Source organism: Heptranchias perlo, unplaced genomic scaffold (assembly GCF_035084215.1).
Source record: "Heptranchias perlo isolate sHepPer1 unplaced genomic scaffold, sHepPer1.hap1 HAP1_SCAFFOLD_191, whole genome shotgun sequence".
In the NCBI taxonomy this organism is placed as follows: Eukaryota; Metazoa; Chordata; class Chondrichthyes; order Hexanchiformes; family Hexanchidae; genus Heptranchias; species Heptranchias perlo.
This window is the reverse complement of record NW_027139176.1, coordinates 23,528-46,815: the sequence shown is the minus strand read 5'-3', so window position 1 is coordinate 46,815 and position 23,288 is coordinate 23,528. Positions and strand designations below refer to the sequence as shown.

General features: G+C 47.9%; 1 pseudogene; it reads left to right on the top strand.

Annotated features, from left to right (window-relative positions):
• Positions 1-1,748: 1,748 nt before the first annotated feature.
• Positions 1,749-21,491, top strand: LOC137309917 (zinc finger protein 850-like; annotated as a pseudogene).
• The last annotated feature ends 1,797 nt before the right edge of the window (positions 21,492-23,288 follow it).

Genomic DNA, 23,288 nt, shown 5'->3' with positions numbered 1-23,288 from the left:
CTCGGTGCCTCTCCCGCGCCTGCGCGCGGCGCGTTCTCGGCAGTTCAACCGTCGCTGGAATGTTGGAGCCCGAGGCCCCGCCCCCACATTGAGGCCCCGCCCCTCGCAGTCAGGCCCCGCCTCCCCACAGACCTGGAGGGCAAAAATCTTTCTCTATCAATTGCTTTCAAAATCCCAAAAACCTTAATTAAATCACCCCTTAATCTTCTATATTCCAGGTAATATAAGCCTAGTTTTGTAGTTATTGCACTGAAGTATTGTGTCACACATGTGAAGGCCTTAGAGAGGGTGCAGAAGAGATTTACTGGAATGATTCCAGGGATGAGGGACTTTAGTTACGTGGATAGACTGGAGAAGCTGGGGCTGTTCTCCTTGGAACAGAGAAGGTTGTGAGGAGATTTGATCGAGGTGTTCAAAATCATGAAGGGTCTGGACAGAGTAGATAGAGAGAAACTGTTCCCATTGGCGGAAGGGTGAAGGACCAGAGGGCACAGATTTAAGGTGATTGGTAAAAGAACCAAAGGTGACATGAGGAAAAACCTTTTTACACAGCGAGTGGTTATGATCTGGAATGCACTGCCCGAGGGGGTGGTGGAGGCAGATTCAATCATGGCCTTCAAAAGGGAACTGGATAAGTACTTGAAGGGAAAAAAAATGTGCAGGGCTACGGGAGTCGGACTAACTGCTCTTGCAGAGAGCTGGCACGGGTTCGACGGGCCAAATGGCCTCCTTCCGTACAATGATTCCAGTCAATGTAATGTCTCCTCATAATTTAACCCTTGGAGTGCTGGTAACATTCTGCTGACTCTGCGCTGCACTCCTGCTGGACCTTGTGGAGGTACTGGAGGGTAATGAATGTCTGTGGATCTGCCTCCAGTCAGAGTCAGGAGAGAAACAAAATCATAGACGGTGCAATGAAGGTTGATTTTAGTCAGGGAGAGTGGGGAATTGAAGAAGGGGACACGATATTCGACAGAAACACCAACAACTTGCATTAAACCAAAGAAATCATCCCCAGGGAAGGCAGGCTGCAGGAGCCCGGCGCGCAGGCGCAGTGCCGGCCCGTGTCTGGAGCATGCGCAGTGCGAGCGGAGGAGACGGAGAGAGGCGGGAGTTCGCGGGTCCGGAGCGGGGGAGGAGGCGGAGAGGAGGGATCGAGCCGGCGGGGAGGCTTCAGAAACACTGCGGGGAGGTCTCAAACCCCGACTAACGGCCGCCAGGTCCGGCGGTTGCCCCCGGGCGGGAGCGGGAGCGGGAGCGGCGGGTCTTTCTCCCGGGGACTAGGCCCAGGTTCACGGGCCGCCATCTTGATGGAGGGAGGAGCGGGGGTGTCAGTGGGCGGCAGGGCGCATGCGCGGCCCTCCTGGGCCAGGAGCAGGAGCAAAGAATGGGCTGAATTTCACTCCTGGATTCACAGGGAGGCTTTTTATAAACTCCTTTTACAGGGGAACTCAGAGCAAAGCTCACCTCAAGATCACACACAGTCAGTCCATTCATCAGGTCCTGAAGATCAGCAGCCTTTCAATGTGGAGGGAGAAATGGTTCTGTCTTGTGTCTGTGGGAAAAGATTTCAAACATCAGTGTGAGTGGGAAATCACCGAGACTCTCAGCCCCGAGTGAGAGTGTTCCAGTGCACTGAGTGTGGAAAGAGCTTTAACCAGTTACACAGCCTGAAAAAACATCACACCGTTCACAGCGGGGAGAAACCGTCCACGTGTTCTGTGTGTGGACGAGGCTTCAACTGATCGTCCAACCTGGAGAGACACGAGGACACCCGGACCACGGAGAAACCGTGTAAATGCGGGGACTGTGGGAAGGGGTTCAGTTACCCGTCTAAGCTGGAAACTCATCGTCGCACTCACACCGGGGAGAGGCCGTTCACCTGCTCCGTGTGTGAGAGGGGATTCACTGTTTTATCCAACCTGCTGAAACACCAGCGAGTTCACACAGATAACCGAGCTTTTAAATGTTCTGAGTGTGAGAAGAGCTTTAAAAGCACAAATGAACTTCTGACACACCAGCGAGTTCACACCGGGGAGAGGCCGTTTACCTGCTCCATGTGCGGGAAGGGATTCACTAATTCATCCCACCTTCTGAGACACCAGAGAGTTCACACCGGGGAGAGACCATTCACCTGCTCTGTGTGCAGGAAGGGATTCACCAATTCATCCGACCTTCTGATACACCAGCGAGTTCACACCGGGGAGAGGCCGTTCACCTGCTCCGTGTGTGGGAAGGGATTCCCTCGTTCATCCACCCTGCTGACACACCAGCGAGTTCACACTGCAGAAAAGCCGTTCACCTGCTCCGTGTGTGGGAAGGGATTCACTATTTCATCCGACCTTCTAAGACACCAGGGCGTTCACACTGATAAGAGACTTTTTAAATGTTCTGACTGTGAGAAGAGCTTTAAAAGAACAAGTGATCTGTTGGAACACCAACGGACTCACACTGGGGAGAGGCCGTTCATCTGCTCCGTGTGTGGGAAGGGATTCACTCGGTCATCCCACCTGCTGTCACACCAGCGAGTTCACACTGATGAGAGACCTTTTAAATGTTCTGACTGTGAGAAGAGCTTTAAAAGAACAAATGATCTGTTGGAACACCAACGGACTCACACTGGGGAGAGACCGTTCACCTGCTCCGTGTGTGGGAAGGGATTCACTCAGTCATCCAACCTGCTGAGACACCAGAGAGTTCACCTGTGATGCAGGGGTTGGATTCTGCTGTTATTGCTGCTGTTAATCACATCCTGGACTGAACCATGTTCATTCTGACAGTTGGGGTTTGTTTCTGATGTTAATAACCCCGATAACTGGGCTGGAGTTTAATATTCTGGATACATGTTAAATAAATCAGCTTTGCTTTAAACACATTGTTGTAGATTTTGGCCTTTCCCATCTGAGTGTTTAGCATCACCTGACTGGAGCTCAGAAAGGACAATCTGGGGGGAGGATCGTCCGGTGGGAACAGAACTTCAGCCCGGACACAGTCCTTCAGGGCCACACTGAGAGGGGCAAACGGCACTTTGGGGCTTTCTCCTCTCTCTTCACTGACAGCACAGTCACCGTGTGGGTTAATCTTGAGGCGTGTAAGTAATGTGTCCCAGCCGCTCTCCTCCATGGTTCAGAGCTCCAGGCACGGAACAGAAGGCTCCTTTACAACTGTGTTTAGAGTCAGGAAGAACAACGGGGAATGCTGGAAACATGCTGTAAATCAGAGATTGGTGTAAAACTGGGATCTGTTCCTGACTGAAAGGGAAACGGCAGGTTTAAGTTTCCAGTCTAAAACTGACTGGGAATTATTCCACAAAGATTGAACCTGTTTGTTAAAACCTGCATTAAAATAGCAGAGGGAGAAGTTCACAGGAGCCTGTTAATGGCTGGTACAATTATCCACCAGTCATTTGCGGTATTTACGGTTGAGAAAGGCATGGATGTTAGGGAACTTGGGGAAATAAATAGTGATGTCTTGAGGAGTGTACATATTACAGAGAGGGAGGTGCTGGAAGTCTTAACGCGCATCAAGGTAGATAAATCTCCGGGACCTGACTAAATGCATCCCAGGACGTTATGGGAGGTTAGGGAGGAAATTGCGGGTCCCCGAGCAGAGATATTTGAATCATCGACAGCTACAGGTGAGGTGCCTGAAGATTGGAGGGTAGCAAATGTGCTGTGCCTTTGTTTAAGAAGGGCGGCAGGGAAAAGCCTGGGAACTACAGACCGGTGAGCCTGACATCTGTAGTGGGTAAGTTGTTAGAGGGTATTCTGAGAGACAGGATCTACGGGCATTTGGAGAGGCAGGGACTGATTATGAACAGTCAGCATGGTTTTGTGAGAGGAAAATCATGTCTCACAAATTTGATTGAGTTTTTTGAAGGGGTAACCAAGAAGATAGATGAGGGCTGTGCAGTGGACGTGGTCTACATGGACTTTAGCAAAGCCTTTGACAAGGTACCGCATGGTAGGTTGTTACATAAGGTTAGATCTCACGGGATCCAAGGTGAGGTAGCCAATTGGATACAAAATTGGATTGACGGCAGAAGACAGAGGGTGGTTGTAGAGGGTTGTTTTTCAAACTGGATGCCTGTTGGGGAGAGTTATAGAACAACGAGATCTAGGAGTACAGGTTCATAGCTCCTTGAAAGTGGAGTCACAGGTGGATAGGGTAGTGAAGAAGGCATTCAGCATGCTTGGTTTCATTGGTCAGAACATTGAATGCAGGAGTTGGGATGTCTTGTTGAAGTTGTACAAGACATTAGTTAGGCCACACTTGGAATACTGTGTATAGTTCTGGTCACCCTATTATAGAAAGAATATTATTAAACTATAAAGAGTGCAGAAAAGATTTACTAGGATGCTACCGGGACTTGATGGTTTGACTTATAGGGAGAGGTTGGATAGGCTGAGACTTTTTTCCCTGGAGAGTAGGAGATTTCGGGGTGATCTTATAGAAGTCTATAAAATAATGAGGGGCATAGATAAGGTCGATAGTCAAAATCTTTTCCCAAAGGTAGGGGAGTCTATAACGAGGGGGCATAGATTTAAGGTGAGAGGGGAGAGATACAAAAGGGTCCAGAGGGGCAATTTTTTCACTCAAAGGGTGGTGAGTGTCTGGAACGAGCTGCCAGATGCAGTAGTAGAGGCGGGTACAATTTTGTCTTTTAAAAAGCATTTGGACAGTTACAAGGGTAAGATGGGTATCGAGGGATATGGGCCAAGTGCAGGCAATTGGGACTAGCTTAGTGGTATAAACTGGGCGACATGGACATGTTGGGCCGAAGGGCCTGTTTCCATGTTGTTAACTTCTATGATTCTATGATCTCCAGATAAAGAAGGACCTGCAGTGTGTTTCCAGAATTCCCTGTTTTATTGATGTGAGCGGGTTAGACACCAGGATAACTAAAAATACACGACCTGGACCATCCCTGCGGGGGTCGATCCTGACAGTTACTCTGGGATCACTCCCACTGTGGAACTCCATCACTCACCCTGCTGAAGGTTGTAGGCTCGGGGAGTGGGACCTCCAGGAGTGGACTGTAAGGAAGCTGAGTTTTGTTAGAAGATCAGATTTAATATGAAATAGTAGAAAAGTAAAGTAGATTTCGAATCTTGCTTTGTTTTAGACACATTTTGAATATTAGTGGACTTTGTATTAAAGACTGTGTCTGGTGAACTATTAACTTGTAATCACCTCAGACAGAACAGGCACTAATTATCCCTTTTATGATGAACCAAACCTTGTGCTGACAGAACGAGCAGAGCTGAGAATTCTGCCTGTGTGTAGATTGAGCGGAACGGTGAAGACCGTTTGTTTCTTTAAATACCCCAGTAAAAGCAAACTGGGACTTGTTCTGATTCTCAGGAGCCTCTTCGCTCCAATGGAACAGGAAGAGGCCAATTGCTGAAACTAAACAGCCATCCAATGGAATGCTTGGTTTGATAAAAGTCTTTCAGTTTAATGATTTGATTTGCTGCGGTGACCAGAGTCACATGGACTGTCCCTCTTTGGCTTTAATCCCAGGAAGAGTTTGCAGCTTCAGTCACAGAGCAGCAGGAAGGAGAAAGCTGCCAGCGACAGGCAAGGTGGAACATCCTTTAGTGTCTCCCAGGCTTGGCAATTATCAAGTCTGAGAGCTTATGGATACAGCTTGTTAGATTATGAATCTTACTATCTAACTATAAGATTGTATGAATATTACAATAAGTGTTCCTTTGTAAAATCTCTTGTATGAACATTTTGCACCCAGAGCCGTATTATTGTGGAATCTATATATTAAATATAGAACCCGTGCTCAGGGGGATTAAGGAGTGTGGAGCGTTTCATTGAAGGTCTCGAACCAAACGAGAAATGGTGCAAAAGCTCAAAGATTGTAAGGAACGTCAGTGTGCACAGAGGAGATTGGTGTCAGTGACTGTGGGATTGGTTTATATCAGACAGGAGGAGATTGGTGTCAGTGACTGGGATTGGTTTATATCAGACAGGAGGAGATTGGTGTCAGTGAGTGTGGGATTGGTTTATATCAGACAGGAGGAGATTGGTGTCAGTGAGTGTGGGATTGGTTTATATCAGACAGGAGGAGATTGGTGTCAGTGACTGGGATTGGTTCATATCAGACAGGAGGAGATTGGTGTCAGTGACTGTGGGATTGGTTTATATCAGACAGGAGGAGATTGGTGTCAGTGAGTGTGGGATTGGTTTATATCAGACAGGAGGAGATTGGTGTCAGTGACTGGGATTGGTTTATATCAGACAGGAGGAGATTGGTGTCAGTGACTGTGGGATTGGTTTATATCAGACAGGAGGAGATTGGTGTCAGTGACTGGGATTGGTTTATATCAGACAGTCGAAGATTGGTGTCAGTGACTGGGATTGGTTTATATCAGACAGGAGGAGATTGGTGTCAGTGAGTGTGGGATTGGTTTATATCAGACAGGAGGAGATTGGTGTCAGTGACTGTGGGATTGGTTTATATCAGACAGGAGGAGATTGGTGTCAGTGAGTGTGGGATTGGTTTATATCAGACAGGAGGAGATTGGTGTCAGTGACTGGGATTGGTTTATATCAGACAGGAGGAGATTGGGGTCAGTGACTGTGGGATTGGTTTATATCAGACAGGAGGAGATTGGTGTCAGTGACTGTGGGATTGGTTTATATCAGACAGGAGGAGATTGGTGTCAGTGACTGGGATTGGTTTATATCAGACAGGAGGAGATTGGGGTCAGTGACTGTGGGATTGGTTTATATCAGACAGTCGGAGATTGGTGTCAGTGACTGGGATTGGTTTATATCAGACAGTCGGAGATTGGTGTCAGTGAGTGTGGGATTGGTTTATATCAGACAGGAGGAGATTGGTGTCAGTGACTGGGATTGGTTTATATCAGACAGGAGGAGATTGGTGTCAGTGACTGTGGGATTGGTTTATATCAGACAGGAGGAGATTCGTGTCAGTGACTGTGGGATTGGTTTATATCAGACAGGAGGAGATTGGTGTCAGTGAGTGTGGGATTGGTTTATATCAGACAGGAGGAGATTGGTGTCAGTGACTGTGGGATTGGTTTATATCAGACAGGAGGAGATTGGTGTCAGTGACTGTGGGATTGGTTTATATCAGACAGGAGGAGATTGGTGTCAGTGACTGTGGGATTGGTTTATATCAGACAGGAGGAGATTGGTGTCAGTGACTGTGGGATTGGTTTATATCAGACAGGAGGAGATTGGTGTCAGTGACTGTGGGATTGGTTTATATCAGACAGGAGGAGATTGGTGTCAGTGACTGTGGGATTGGTTTATATCAGACTGGAGGAGATTGGTGTCAGTGACTGGGATTGGTTTATATCAGACAGGAGGAGATTGGGGTCAGTGACTGGGATTGGTTTATATCAGAGTGGAGGAGATTGGTGTCAGTGACTGGGATTGGTTTATATCAGACAGGAGGAGATTGGTGTCAGTGAGTGTGGGATTGGTTTATATCAGACAGGAGGAGATTGGTGTCAGTGACTGTGGGATTGGTTTATATCAGACAGGAGGAGATTGGTGTCAGTGACTGTGGGATTGGTTTATATCAGACAGGAGGAGATTGGTGTCAGTGACTGGGATTGGTTTATATCAGACAGGAGGAGATTGGTGTCAGTGACTGTTTGATTGGTTTATATCAGACAGGAGGAGATTGGTGTCAGTGACTGGGATTGGTTTATATCAGACAGGAGGAGATTGGTGTCAGTGACTGTGGGATTGGTTTATATCAGACAGGAGGAGATTGGTGTCAGTGAGTGTGGGATTGGTTTATATCAGACAGGAGGAGATTGGTGTCAGTGACTGGGATTGGTTTATATCAGACAGGAGGAGATTGGTGTCAGTGACTGTGGGATTGGTTTATATCAGACAGGAGGAGATTGGTGTCAGTGACTGGGATTGGTTTATATCAGACAGGAGGAGATTGGTGTCAGTGACTGGGATTGGTTTATATCATACAGGAGGAGATTGGTGTCAGTGACTGTGGGATTGGTTTATATCAGACAGGAGGAGATTGGTGTCAGTGACTGGGATTGGTTTATATCAGAAAGGAGGTGATTGGTGTCAGTGACTGTGGGATTGGTTTATATCAGACAGGAGGAGATTGGTGTCAGTGAGTGGGATTGGTTTATATCAGACAGGAGGAGATTGGTGTCAGTGACTGTGGGATTGGTTTATATCAGACAGGAGGAGATTGGTGTCAGTGAGTGTGGGATTGGTTTATATCTGACAGGAGGAGATTGGTGTCAGTGACTGTGGGATTGGTTTATATCAGACAGGAGGAGATTGGTGTCAGTGACTGGGATTGGTTTATATCAGACAGGAGGAGATTGGTGTCAGTGACTGTGGGATTGGTTTATATCAGACAGGAGGAGATTGGTGTCAGTGACTGGGATTGGTTTATATCAGACAGGAGGAGATTGGTGTCAGTGACTGTGGGATTGGTTTATATCAGACAGGAGGAGATTGGTGTCAGTGACTGGGATTGGTTTATATCAGACAGTCGGAGATTGGTGTCAGTGAGTGTGGGATTGGTTTATATCAGACAGGAGGAGATTGGTGTCAGTGAGTGTGGGATTGGTTTATATCAGACAGGAGGAGATTGGTGTCGGTGACTGGGATTGGTTTATATCGGACAGGAGGAGATTGGTGTCAGTGACTGTGGGATTGGTTTATATCAGACATTCGGAGATTGGTGTCAGTGAGTGTGGGATTGGTTTATATCAGACAGGAGGAGATTGGTGTCAGTGAGTGTGGGATTGGTTTATATCAGACAGGAGGAGATTGGTGTCAGTGACTGGGATTGGTTTATATCAGACAGGAGGAGATTGGTGTCAGTGACTGGGATTGGTTTATATCAGACAGGAGGAGATTGGTGTCAGTGACTGGGATTGGTTTATATCAGACAGGAGGAGATTGGTGTCAGTGACTGGGATTGGATTATATCAGAAAGGAGGAGATTGGTGTCAGTGACTGTGGGATTGGTTTATATCAGACAGGAGGGGATTGGTGTCAGTGACTGTGGGATTGGTTTATATCAGACAGGAGGAGATTGGAGTCAGTGACTGTGGGATTGGTTTATATCAGACAGGAGGAGATTGGTGTCAGTGAGTGTGGGATTGGTTTATATCAGACAGGAGGAGATTGGTGTCAGTGACTGTGGGATTGGTTTGTATCAGACAGGTGGAGATTGGTGTCAGTGACTGTGGGATTGGTTTATATCAGACAGGAGGAGATTGGTGTCAGTGACTGGGATTGGTTTATATCAGACAGGAGGAGATTGGGGTCAGTGACTGTGGGATTGGTTTATATCAGACAGGAGGAGATTGGGGTCAGTGACTGTGGGATTGGTTTATATCAGACAGGAGGAGATTGGGGTCAGTGACTGTGGGATTGGTTTATATCAGACAGGAGGAGATTGGTGTCAGTGAGTGTGGGATTGGTTTATATCAGACAGGAGGAGATTGGTGTCAGTGAGTGTGGGATTGGTTTATATCAGACAGGAGGAGATTGGTGTCAGTGAGTGTGGGATTGGTTTATATCAGACAGGAGGAGATTGGTGTCAGTGACTGGGATTGGTTTATATCAGACAGGAGGAGATTGGTGTCAGTGACTGTGGGATTGGTTCTATCAGACAGGAGGAGATTGGTGTCAGTGACTGGGATTGGTTTATATCAGACAGGAGGAGATTGGTGTCAGTGACTGGGATTGGTTTATATCAGACAGGAGGAGATTGGTGTCAGTGATTGTGGGATTGGTTTATATCAGACAGGAGGAGATTGGTGTCAGTGAGTGTGGGATTGGTTTATATCAGACAGGAGGAGATTGGTGTCAGTGACTGGGATTGGTTTATATCAGACAGGAGGAGATTGGGGTCAGTGAGTGTGGGATTGGTTTGTATCAGACAGGAGGAGATTGGTGTGAATGGAGTGACATCTCGTGCCTTTTTAATTAACCTGATATGGGACACTGTGTTGCCCCAATATCATCAACCCAAAATATGGGAAATCTGAGAGGAGTGCCCCTGAGGGATACAACTATCAAACACCCAAATCATGCAAAAAACAAAGGGTCGTGAGCAAATTATATCCTAATATTATTGGCAGTGTCCACAATGCAGTCCAGTCCCTGCCGTGCCCTCTGGTCGCCGAAAGCCTGAAGCGTCCCGACAGACACCGTGTGCTCCTTCTCCAGGGCCACCCGGGCACGGAGAATGCAGCGGGAGAGAGGCAGACAGTCGGAGCGACCGCCCCCACCTGCCGTGTCTAGCCTGGACCTGCAGATGGTCATTTTACACAAGCCCAGGGACAGAACCACGAGGAGTCCCTCTGACTTCCCCCCGCCCCCCCCCCCCCCCTCCTCACCGGGTGGCCAAAGATCAGGAGCGGGGGACTGAAGTGCAGCCAGAAATTGAGGAGCAGCCCCTTCAGATATTGGAAGAGGGGCTGCAAAGCTCTCACAATCTACGTAAACATGGAAAACAGACTCATCCAGGCTGCAAAAAGAGTGACGGCTCGAACGGGGTTTAGCCCTGTCAAAATTCTGGGGCATGATCGGGAATGTGGGTATCACAGAATCTTACAACACAGCAGGAGGCCGTTCAGCCCATCGTCCCTGTGCCGGCTCTTTCCTCATAGCCCTGCAATGTTTTCCTTTTTAACTGGAGATCTAATTCCCTTTCGAAAGTTACTGTTTAACTCTGCTTCCACCACCCTTTTCAGGCAGTGCATTCCGAGATCATAACAACTTACTGACCAAACAAAATTCTCCTCACCTCCCCCCCCCCCCACCACCCCCCACCGGCTTTTTTGCCAATTGTTTTAAATCTGCGTCCTCTGGTTTCCGACCCTCCTGCCACTAGAAACAGTTTCTCCCTGTCTACTCTCTCAAAACCCCCTCATAATTCTGACCGTGCTAATGGGGTTCTCCTGTGTAAATAAGTACAGAATCTCAGCCTCCTTATCATGCTCAAAGGAATCTTTACTCTGTATCTAACCCGTGCTGTACCTGCCCTGGGAGTGTTTGATGGGACAGTGTAGAGGGAGCTTTACTCTGTATCTAACCCTGTACCTGCCCCTGGGAGTGTTTGATGGGACAGTGTAGAGGGAGCTTTACTCTGTATCTAACCCTGTACCTGCCCCGGGAGTGTTTGATGGGACAGTGTCGAGGGAGCTTTACTCTGTATCTAACCCGTGCTGTACCTGCCCCGGGAGTGTTTGATGGGACAGTGTAGAGGGAGCTTTACTCTGTATCTAACCCGTGCTGTACCTGCCCCGGGAGTGTTTGATGGGACAGTGTTGAGGGAGCTTTACTCTGTATCTAACCCGTGCTGTACCTGCCCTGGGAGTGTTTGATGGGACAGTGTAGAGGGAGCTTTACTCTGTATCTAACCCGTGCTGTACCTGCCCTGGGAGTGTTTGATGGGACAGTTTAAAAGGAGCTGTAACTAACCAGTGCCAATTATGCACTTAATTTGTTAAATGGAATGATAAACTATTTCAATTTAAAATGTCATTTTCTGAAGCTTTCTGAAATAATGATGGGGAGTTTGCCCTGTTGATGTGTCCGAGTGTTGCTCCACTGGAACCCAGAGTGCGTCGCGAGGCTCCATCCGCTGTCTGGGGCCTGAAATCATCAGCTTGAGGTTTAAACCGTCTCCTCATCCTCCTCCTATTCCCGGCTCCAGAGGAATCTCCGCCCTCCTCCTTCACATTTTTATCGCCCGGTATCACCATTGGAGACAATGGCGGCGGTTTTACCCAGAACACAGAGCTGGGGACCAATGTCCTCACGGGGAGGTTCACTAGTGCTGTGGGGGAGGGTTTGAACTAATTTGGCAGAGGGATGGGTACCAGGATGTAGCATTGTAAAGGAGAAAGAAGGTGCACAAAGGATTGGGAGAGACAGATAGTATTAGAGCAAGAAACAGTACGGTATTAGGTGGGGTCAGACTAAGAGAGAGTACAAGAAGGTCGAAGATTGGTTTACAGTGCATGTGTGTAAACACACAAAGTGTGGTAAATAAGGTTGGTGAGCTGCAGACGCAAATAGTCACATGGGAATATGATGAGATGGCGATAACAGAGACCTGGCTCAAAAAAGGGCAGGATTGGAGACTAAATATTCCTGGATACAAGGTATTCAGGAAAGATAGGGAAGGGAAGAAAGGAGTGGGGTGGCAGTATGGATTAAGGAGAATATTGCAGTGCTGGAGAGAGAGAATGTCCTGGAGGGGTCAAGGACAGAATCTATTTGGTTAGAGTTAAGAAACAATAGAGGTGCCATTACACTACTGGGTGTATTCTATAGACACCAACTAGTGGGAAGGATATAGAGGAACAAATTTGCAGGGAAATTACAGAGAGGTGCAAAAGCCATAGAGTAGTGATAATGGGGGACTTCAACTATTCTCATATAGACTGGGATAGTAATAGTGTGAAGGGCAGAGAGGGGGAGGAATTTCTGAAGTGTGTTGAGGAGAACTTTTTTGATCAGTCCGTTTCCAGCCCAACGAGGAAGGAGGCATTGCTGGATCTGGTTCTGGGGAATGAGATGGGTCTAGTGGAGCAAGTGTCAGTGGGAGAACATTTAGGGAACAATGATCAGAGTATCAGTAGTTATTGAAAAGGACAAGGAGCAATCTAGAGTAAAAATACTCAATTGGAGGAGGGCCAATTTCAGTGGGTTGAGAACGGATCTGACCCGGGTAAATTGGAATCAAAGATGGGCAGGCAAAACTGTAATCAAACAATGGGCGGCCTTTAAAGAGGAGATGGTTCGGGTACAGTCCAGGTACATTCCCACGAGGGGGAAAGGTAGGGCAACTAAAGCCAGAGCTCCCTGGATGACAAAAGAGAATAAGATGAAGCAGAAAAAGGGGGCGTTTGACAGATGTCAGGTTGATAATACAAGTGAGAAGCAGGCTGAATATAGAAAGTTCAGAGGGGAAGTGAATGTACTGAGTATACTGACTCTGTCTGGGTGTATGCGCACTCTCTCCCCCACTCTCTCCCCCACTCTCTCTCTCTCCCTCTCTCTCTCCCTCTCCCCCTCTCCCCCTCCCCCCTCTCTTTCTGTCTCTCCCCCTCCCTCTCTGTTTCTCTCCCTCTCTCTCCCCTGAATATACTGACTCTGGGTGTATGTGCACTCTCTCTCTCTCTTCTCCCTCTCTCTCTCCCTCCCCTGAATATACTGACTGTGTCTGAGTGTACGTTCTCTCTCTCTCTCTCTCTCTCTCCCTCCCTCTCTCCTCCCCTGAATATACTGAATCTGTCTGGGTATACGTGCATTCTCTCTCTCTCTCTCTCTCCCTCTCTCCCCTGAATATACTGACTCTGTCTGGGTGTACGTGCACTCTCTCTCTCTCTCTCTTCCCCCTCGCCCTCTCTCTCCCCTGAATATACTGACTCTATCTGGGTGTACGTTCTCTCTCTCTCTCTCTCTCTCCCCCCTGAATATACTGACTCTGTCTGAGTGTACGTGCACTCTCTTTCTCTCTCTCTCTCTCTCTCTCTCTCCCCTGAATATACTGACTCTGTCTGAGTGTACGTGCACTCTCTTTCTCTCTCTCTCTCTCTCTCTCTCCCCTGAATATACTGACTCTGTCTGGGTGTACGTGCACTCTCTCTCTCTCTCTCTCTCTCTCTCTCTCTCTCTCTCCCCTCCCCTGAATATACTGACTCTGTCTGAGTGTACGTGCACTCTCTCTCTCTCTCTCTCTCTCTCCCCTGAATATACTGACTCTCTCTGGGTGTACGTTCTCTCTCTCTCTCTCTCTCCCCTGAATATACTGACTCTCTCTGGGTGTACGTTCTCTCTCTCTCTCTCTCTCTCTCTCTCTCTTCCCCCTGAATATACTGACTCTGTCTGAGTGTACGTGCACTCTCTCTCTCCCTCTCTCTCTCTCTCTCTCTCTCTCTCTCCCCTGAATATACTGACTCTATCTGGGTGTACGTTCTCTCTCTCTCTCTCTCCCCTGAATATACTGACTCTATCTGGGTGTACGTTCTCTCTCTCTCTCTCTCTCTCTCTCTCCCCTGAATATACTGACTCTGTCTGAGTGTACGTGCACTCTCTCTCTCTCTCTCTCTCTCCCCTGAATATACTGACTCTATCTGGGTGTACGTTCTCTCTCTCTCTCTCTCCCCTGAATATACTGACTTTGTCTGGGTGTACGTTCTCTCTCTCTCTCTCTCTCTCTCTCTCTCCCCTGAATATACTGACTCTGTCTGAGTGTACGTGCACTCTCTCTCTCTCTCTCTCTCTCTCTCTCCCCTGAATATACTGACTCTATCTGGGTGTACGTTCTCTCTCTCTCTCTCCCCTGAATATACTGACTTTGTCTGGGTGTACGTTCTCTCTCTCTCTCTCTCTCTCCCCTGAATATACTGACTCTGTCTGAGTGTACGTTCTCTCTCTCTCCCCTGAATATACTGACTTTGTCTGGGTGTACGTTCTCTCTCTCTCTCTCTCTCTCTCTCCCCTGAATATACTGACTCTGTCTGAGTGTACGTTCTCTCTCTCTCTCTCCCCTGAATATACTGACTTTGTCTGGGTGTACGTTCTCTCTCTCTCTCTCTCTCTCTCCCCCCTGAATATACTGACTCTGTCTGAGTGTATGTGCACTCTCTCTTTCTTTCTCTCTCTCTCTCCCTCTCTCCCCTGAATATACTGACTCTGTCTGAGTGTACGTGCACTCTCTCTCTCTTCTCTCTCTCTCTCTCTCTCCCTCTCCTCCCCTGAATATACTGACTGTCTGAGTGTACGTGCACTCTTTCTCTCTCTCTCTCTCTCTCCTCCCCTGAATATACTGACTGAGTGTACGTGCACTCTCTCTCTCTCTCTCTTTCCAACACTCTAAACCTCCCTGTAGGCTGTTTTGGTGATCGATTCTCCATTCCTTCTTATACAAACGCTCCCTGACTGTCACCATTTCTACCTCTTTTACAGGCGTTCTCTGCCCCGTCACAATTTCTCCTTTATTTACAGACACTCCCTGACCATCTCCATTTTTCCTACATTGACAGACGCTCCCTAACCTGTCATTAATTCTTCTTGTATTTACAGATGATCTGTGATCCGTCACCATTTTTCCGCCTCTGTCAACCAAAGCCAGAGCTCCCTGGATGACGTAAGAGATAGTGAGTAAGATGAAGCAGAAAAAAGGGGCGTATGACAGATGTCAGGTTGATAATACAAGTGAGAACCAGGCTGAATAGAGAAAGTTCAGAGGGGAAGTGAAAAAGGAAATAAGAGGGGCAAAGAGAGAGTATGAGAATAGACTGGCGGCCAACATAAAAGGGAATCCAATAGTCTTCTACAGGCATGTAAACAGTAAATGGGTAGTAAGAGGTGGAGTGGGGCTGATTAGGGACCATAAAGGAGATCTACTCATGGAGGCAGAGGGGATGGCCGAGGTACTAAATCAGTACTTTGCATCTGTCTTTACCAAGGAAGAAGATGCTGCCAGAGTCTCAGTAAAAGAGGAGGGAGTTGTGATACTGGATGGGCTAAAAATTGATAAACAAGAGGTACTAGAAAGGCTGGCTGTCCTTAAAGTAGATAAGTTACCCGGTCCGGATGGGATGCATCCTAGGTTGCTGAGGGAAGTAAGGGTGGAAATTGCGGAGGTACTGGCCATAATCTTCCAAACATCCGTAGATACGGGGGTGGTGCCAGAGGACTGGAGAATTGCAAATGTTACACCCTTGTTCAAAAAAGGGTGTAAGGATAAACCCAGTAACTACAGGCCAGTCAGTTTAACCTCGGTGGTGGGGAAACTTTTAGAAACGATAATCTGGACAGAATGAACAGTCACTTGGACAAGTGTGGATTAATTAAGGAAAGCCAGCACGGATTTGTGTGTTTAACGAACTTGACTGATTTTTTTTGATCAGGTAACAGAGGGTCGATGAGGGCAATGCAGTTGATGTTGTGTATATGGACTTTCAAAAGGCGTTTGATAAAGTGCCGTATAATCGGCTTGTCATCGGAGTTCAAGCCCGTGGAATAAAAGGGGCAGTGGCAGCATGGATACAAAATTGTCTAAGTGACAGGAAACAGAGAGTAGTGGTGAACGGTTGTTTTTCGGACTGGAGGGAGGTGTACAGTGATGTTCCCCAGGGGTCGGTGCTGGGACCACTGCTTTTCTCGATATATATTAATGACTTGGACTTGGGTGTACAGGGCACAATTTCAAAATTTGCAGATGACAAAACTTGGAAGTGTAGTGAACAGTGAGGAGGATATTGATAGACTTCCAGAGGACATAGACAGGCTGGTGGAATGGGCGGACACGTGGCAGATGAAATTTAGCGCAGAGAAGTGTGAAGTGATGCATTTTGGTAGGAAGAACGAGGAGAGGCAATTTAAACTAAAGGGTACAATTCTAAACGGTGTGCAGGAACAGAAATTTCTGGGGGTATATGTGCACAGGTCGTTGAAGGTGGCAGGGCAGGTTGAGAAAGCGGTTAAGAGGAACATAGGAACAGGAGTAGGCCATTCAGCCCCTCGTGCCTGCTCCGCCATTCGATAAGATCATGGCTGATCTGTGATCTAACTCCATATACCTGCCTTTGGCCCATATCCCTTCATACCTTTGGTTGCCAAAAACCTATCTATCTCAGATTTAAATTTAGCAATTGAGCTAGTATCAATTGCCGTTTGCGGAAGAGAGTTCCAAACTTCTACAACCCTTTGTGTGTAGAAATGTTTTCTAATCTCGCTCCTGAAAGGCCTGGCTCTAATTTTTAGACTGTGCCCCCTACTCCTAGAATCCCCAACCAGCGGAAATTGTTTCTCTCTATCCACCCTATCTGTTCCCCTTAATATCTTATAAACTTCGATCAGATCACCCCTTAACCTTCTAAACTCGAGAGAATACAACCCCAATTTGTGTAATCACTCCTCGTAACTTAACCCTTGAAGTCCGGGTATCATTCTAGTAAACCTACGCTGCACTCCCTCCAAGGCCAATATGTCCTTCTGAAGGTGCGGTGCCCAGAACTGCTCACAGTACTCCAGGTGCGGTCTAACCAGGGTTTTGTATAGCTGCAGCATAACTTCTGCCCCCTTGTACTCTAGTCCTCTGGATATAAAGGCCAGCATTCCATTAGCCTTCTTGATTATTTTCTGCACCTGTTCATGACACTTCAATGATCGATGTACCTGAACCCTTAAGTCCCTTTGGACATCCACTGTTTTTAACTTTTTACCATTTAGAAAGTACCCTGTTCTCTCCTTTTTTGATCCAAAGTGGATGACCTCACATTTGTCCACATTGAATTCCATTTGCCACAATTTTGCCCATTCACCTAATCTATCAATATACCTTTGTAATTTTATGTTTTCATCTACACTGCTTACAATGCCACCAATCTTTGTGTCATCGGCAAACTTAGATATGAGACTTTCTATGCTTCATCTAAGTCGTTAATAAATATTGTGAATAATTGAGGCCCCACGACAGATCCCTGTGGGACTCCACTAGTCACATCCTGCCAATGTGAGTACCTACCCATTATCCCTACTCTCTGTCGCCTTTCGCTCAGCCAATTTCCTAAGAGAGCATACAGGATCCTGGGCTTTATGAATAGATGCATCGAGTACAAAAGCAAGGAGGTTATGATGAACTTTTATAAAACACTGGTTTGGCCACAACTGGAATATTGTGTCCAGTTCTGAGCACCGCACTTTAGGAAAGATGTGATGGCCTCAGAGAGGGTGCAGAAGAGATTTATTTGAATGATTCCAGGGATGAGGGACTCCAGTTACGTCGAAAGACTGGAGAAGCTGGGATTGTTCTCCTTGGAGCGCAGATTTGATCGAGGTATTCAAAATCATGAAGTGTCCAGACAGAGTAGATAGAGAGAAACTGTTCCCATTGGCGGAAGGGTCAAGAACCAGAGGACATTAGATTTAAGGAGATTTGCACGTGAGGAAAAACTTCTTTATGCAGGGAGTGGTTAGGATCTGGAATGCACTGCCCGAGGGGGTGGTGGAGGCAGATTCAATCATAGTCTTCAAAAGGGAACTGGATAAGCACTTGAAGGGAAAAAATTGCAGGGCTACGGGCATGGGCGGGAGGAGTGAGACTGGCTGGATTGCTGTTGCAGAGAGCCGGCATGGACTCGATGGGTCGAATGGCCTCATTCCGTACTGTAACCATTCTATGATTCCATGAACACCCCGAGCGGTGGAACAGGCCACCCCAGTCACCTTCCCGTCTCGTTTTTATTGCCCGGTATCACCATTGGAGACAATGGCGGCGGTTTTACCCAGAACACCCCGCGCGGTAGAATCGGCCCTATCGGCCCTGCGGGGGACCTGGTGCGCAGGCGCGGGGGGGGCGGGTCCCGCGCGTGCGCAGTGCCGGCGGTCGGGGGATGGAGACGGAAGGCGGAGGGAAGATTCCGGAGCGGGGAGGAGGCGGCGGCGGCGGCGGAGAGGAGGGATCGAACCGGCGGGGAGGCTTCATAAACACCCGGGGTAGGTCTCAAACCCCGACTAACGGCCGGCGGGGCGGGGCGGGGCGGGAGCGGCGGGTCTTTCTCCCGGGGACAGGCCCAGGTTCACGGGCCGCCATCTTGATGATGGACTGAGGTTGACAATTTTACACCAAGTTATAGTCCAGCAATTTTATTTTAAATTCACAAGCTTTCGGAGGCTTCCTCCTTCCTCAGGTGAACGATGTGGAAATGAAATCCTCGAGATGAAGTCGCATTTACAATTCACAGAACAATGCTCGGTGAGGACAGACAGTTTGTTCAACTGCCCGTTGCCAAGGCAACCAGTGTGCAGACTGACAGGAGTTACCTGCCAGGTCTCAGAATATACAAATCATATTGTATACAAATTGTATATTCTGAGACCTGGCAGGTAACTCCTGTCTGTCTGCACACTGGTTGCCTTGGCAACGGGCAGTTGAACAAACTGTCTGTCCTCACCGAGCATTGTTCTGTGAATTGTAAATGCGACTTCATCTCGAGGATTTCATTTCCACATCGTTCACCTGAGGAAGGAGGAAGCCTCCGAAAGCTTGTGAATTTAAAATAAAATTGCTGGACTATAACTTGGTGTAAAATTGTTTACAACAGCCATCTTGATGGAGGGAGGAGCGGGGGGGTCAGTGGGCGGCAGGGCGCATGCGCGGCCCTCCTGGGCCAGGGAGCAGGAGCAAAGAATGGGCTGAATTTCACTCCTGGATTCACAGGGAGGCTTTTTATAAACTCCTTTTACAGGGGAACTCAGAGCAAAGCTCACCTCAAGATCACACACAGTCAGTCCATTCATCAGCACCTGAAGATCAGCCGCCTTTGAATGTGGAAGGAGAAATGTTTCTCTCTTGTGTCTGTGGGAAAAGATTTCAAACATCAGTGTGAGTGGGAAATCACCGAGACTCTCAGACCCGAGTGAGAGTGTTCCAGTGCACTGAGTGTGGAAAGAGCTTTCACCAGTTACACAGCCTGAAAAAACATCACACCGTTCACAGCGGGGAGAAACCGTCCACGTGTTCTGTGTGTGGACGAGGCTTCAACTGATCGTCCAACCTGGAGAGACACAAGGACACCCAGACCACGGAGAAACCGTGGAAATGTGGGGACTGTGGGAAGGGATTCAGTTTCCCCTCCCGGCTGGAAATTCACCGGCGCAGTCACACCGGGGAGAGGCCGTTCACCTGCTCCGTGTGTGGGAAGGGGTTCACTCGTTCATCCCACCTCAGTGAACACCAGCGAGTTCACACTGACGAGAGACCGTTCAGTTGCTCTCACTGCGGGAAGAGGTTCAGGTGTTCATCCAACCTCATTGAGCACCAGCGAGTTCACACCGGGGAGAGGCCGTTCACCTGCTCAGAGTGTGGGAAGGGATTCACTTGTTCTTCCCACCTCACTGAACACCAACGTGTTCACACCGGGGAGAGGCCGTTCATCTGCTCTGTGTGTGGGAAGGGATTCACTCAGTCATCCCACCATCTGAACCACCAGGCTGTTCACACTGAGGAGAGGCCATTCTCCTGCTCCATGTGTGAGAAGCGATTCAATAATTCACCCCAACTACTGACACACCAGCGAATTCACACTGGGGAGAGGCCGTTCATCTGCTCTGTGTGTGGAAAGGGATTCATTTGTTCATCCCACCTCATTGCACACAAACTTGTTCACACTGATAAGAGACCATTTAAATGTCCTGACTGTGAGAAGAGCTTTAAAAGCAGAAATGATCTGTTGGAACACCAACGCACTCACACCGGGGAGAGACCGTTCCCCTGCTCCGTGTGTGGGAAGAGATTCACTCTATCGTCCAACCTGCTGAGACACCAGCGAATTCACACCGGGGAGAGGCCGTTCACCTGCTCCGTGTGTGGGAAGGGATTCACTGATTCATCCAACCTGCTGAGACACCAGCGAGTTCACAAGTGACTGCAGGGGTTGGATTCTGCTGTTAATCACATCCAGGACTGAACCATGTTCATTCTGACAGTTGGGGTTTGTTGCTGATGTTAATAACCCCTATAACTGGGCTGGAGTTTAATATTCTGGATACATGTCAAAAAAGTCAGCTTTGTTTCAAACACACCTTATGTCGAGTCCTTGTGTTCTCCAGGATAAGAGGAGAGTAATATTACTTGTTACCGACTGTTCCATTTTCTTTGGCTTGTTCTCCACTGGAGTGTCCGCCTAGATTTTGTGCTCAGGTTTCTGGAGTAGACTTGAACCTACGACGTACTGACTCAGGGATGAGAGTGCTACCACTGAGCCACAGATGACACCTGCTTGATTATTTTAGTTCTCGTACCTTCGGTTACTCTGATGGACAAGTCCCAGCTCCCCATACCTCCCAGAGTCCCTCTCCTAACCTCGGTATCCAGGGACGGTATCGGTAACACCCCCGGGATCACTAAACACTAAACCCAGTCTGTGAATCACTGGACTTAGTGTGTGTCCCACAGCAACTCTCCCACCTTCCATGTGTGAATAGAGCATCAGGCCTGAAAGCCTGGTATTAAATATAAATCCACTCAGCAAATGGATTGAACCAAAGATGAACACATCACGGCCCAATCCTCCAGCTCTATATTGACAGGAGACAATCTGTTCTGTACCTCGAGGACGAGACCGTGTAAACACCGAATATCAGTAATCACACGGAGACTTGCTATTTGATAGACAGGCTCTTCAAAGCTGTTAACATGTCAGTTATTGAAGGAATTACTCTTAAAGTAATCTCACCAATTTATAACCTCTGACGCTGCTCCTTGCTATAGTTAATACTCTATCTGTTAGTGCTGATTTCCAGTGATTCACTGATTTTCCTGTATAAGCTTTGCTACTTGTTTTATGAAGTAACTCTGTCCATTGCTGATTTACTGATCAATTAGTAGATAACTCTGATTATATTTCTAGATGTCTATTAAACCTCCGTGTGACCAACTTTAACTAATGCTTGTGATCTGTAACCAATAAACAGTGTTTAGTGCATGACTTGTGATGTGGGTGCTACTTTGGTGATTTGTTAAGAGTTAATTCACTTACTCAGCAGCTCGACGGGAACCTAACTGAGATTTCATGAACTGAATTCATCTTGATCTGACCTGGGTTCGATATCAGACAGTTCGGGGAGTCAGGAATCATTCACCCCCAGACCTACACTGACAGGTAAAACTCCAGACCGTTCCTCAGTGAGAATTCCTCTGGTTCCTCGGCATAACGAAACTCAGCTTCCTTACAGTCCACTCCTGGAGGCCCCACTCCCCGAGCCTACAACCTTCAGCAGGGTGGAGTTCTGCAGTGGGAGTGATCCCCCCCCTCGGGGATGGTCCAGGTCGTGTATTTTTAGTTATCCTGGTGTCTAACCCGCTCACATCAATAAAACAGGGAATTCTGGAAACACACTGCAAGTCCTTCTTTATCTGGAGATCAAATGACTGGTGGATAATTGTACCAGCCATTAACAGGCTCCTGTGAACTCCTTCCTCTGCTATTTTAATGCAGGTTTTAATCCTACGTGAACACCTGCCTTAAAATAGTAGACTCAGGACTGTCACACAAACAACAACAATATGCATTTATGTATCATAGAATCATAGAAAGTGACGGCACAGCAGGAGGCCATTCGGCCCATCGTGTCTGTGCCGGCCGCGAAACAGCCAGCCAGCCTAATCCCGCTTTCCAGTACTTGGTCCGTAGCCCTGCAGGTCACGGCTCTTCAGGCGCACATCCAAGGATTTTTTCAATGAGTTGAGGGTTTCTGCCTCTACCACCCTCTCAGGCAGTGAGTTCCAGACTCGACTCCCACCACCCTCTGGGTGAAAATATTTCTCCTCAGCTCCCCTCTAATCCTTCTACCAATCACTTTAAATCTATGATCCCTGTTCACTGACCCCTCTGCTAAGGGAAATATGTCCTTCCTATCCACTCTAGCTAGTCCCGTCATAATTTGATACACCTCAATTAAATCTCCCCTCAGCCTCCTTTATTCCAAAGAAGACAACCGCAGCCTTTCCAATCTTTTCTCATTGCTAAAATTCTCCAGTCCGGGCAGCATCCTCATAAATCTCCTCAGTACCCTCTCTAGTGCCTTTAACGTAGTAAAACTTCACTAGAGCGGAATCAGACAAAATTTGATACCAATCCACACAAGATATTAGGACAGGTGACCAAAAGCTTGCTCAAATAGGGAGGTTTTAAGGATCATCTTAAAGGTGGAGAGGTTTAGGGAGGGAATTCCAGAGCTCAGGGCCTAGGCGGCAGAAGGCACGGCCGCCAATGGTGGAGAGATTAAAATTGGGTATGTGCAAGAGGCAAGAATTGGAAGGGTTCAAAGATCTCAGAGGGTTGAAGGGCTGGAGGAGGTTACAGAGATAGGGAGGGGCGAGGCCATGGAGGGATTTGAAAATAAGGATGAAACTTTTAAACGTGAGGTATTCCCGGACCAGGAGCCAATGTAGGTCAGCGAGCAGAGGGGTGATGGGTGAACGGGACTTGGTGTGAGTTAGGATACAGGGCAGCAGAGTTTTGGATGAGCTCAAGTTTATGGAAGTTGCAGGGTGTGAGGCCAGCCAGAAGAGCATTGGAATGAGGGGGGATAGTTTACCACGGTCACAGTCAATTAGTACATCATTTGTGACTTTGATAAGGGCCGTTTCAGTCCTGTGGCAGGGGTGGAAACCTGATTGGAGGGATTCAAACATGGAGTTGCGGGAAAGATGAGCACGGATTTGGGAGGCGACAACACGTTCAAGGACTTTGGAGAGGAAAAGGAGGTTGGAAATGGGC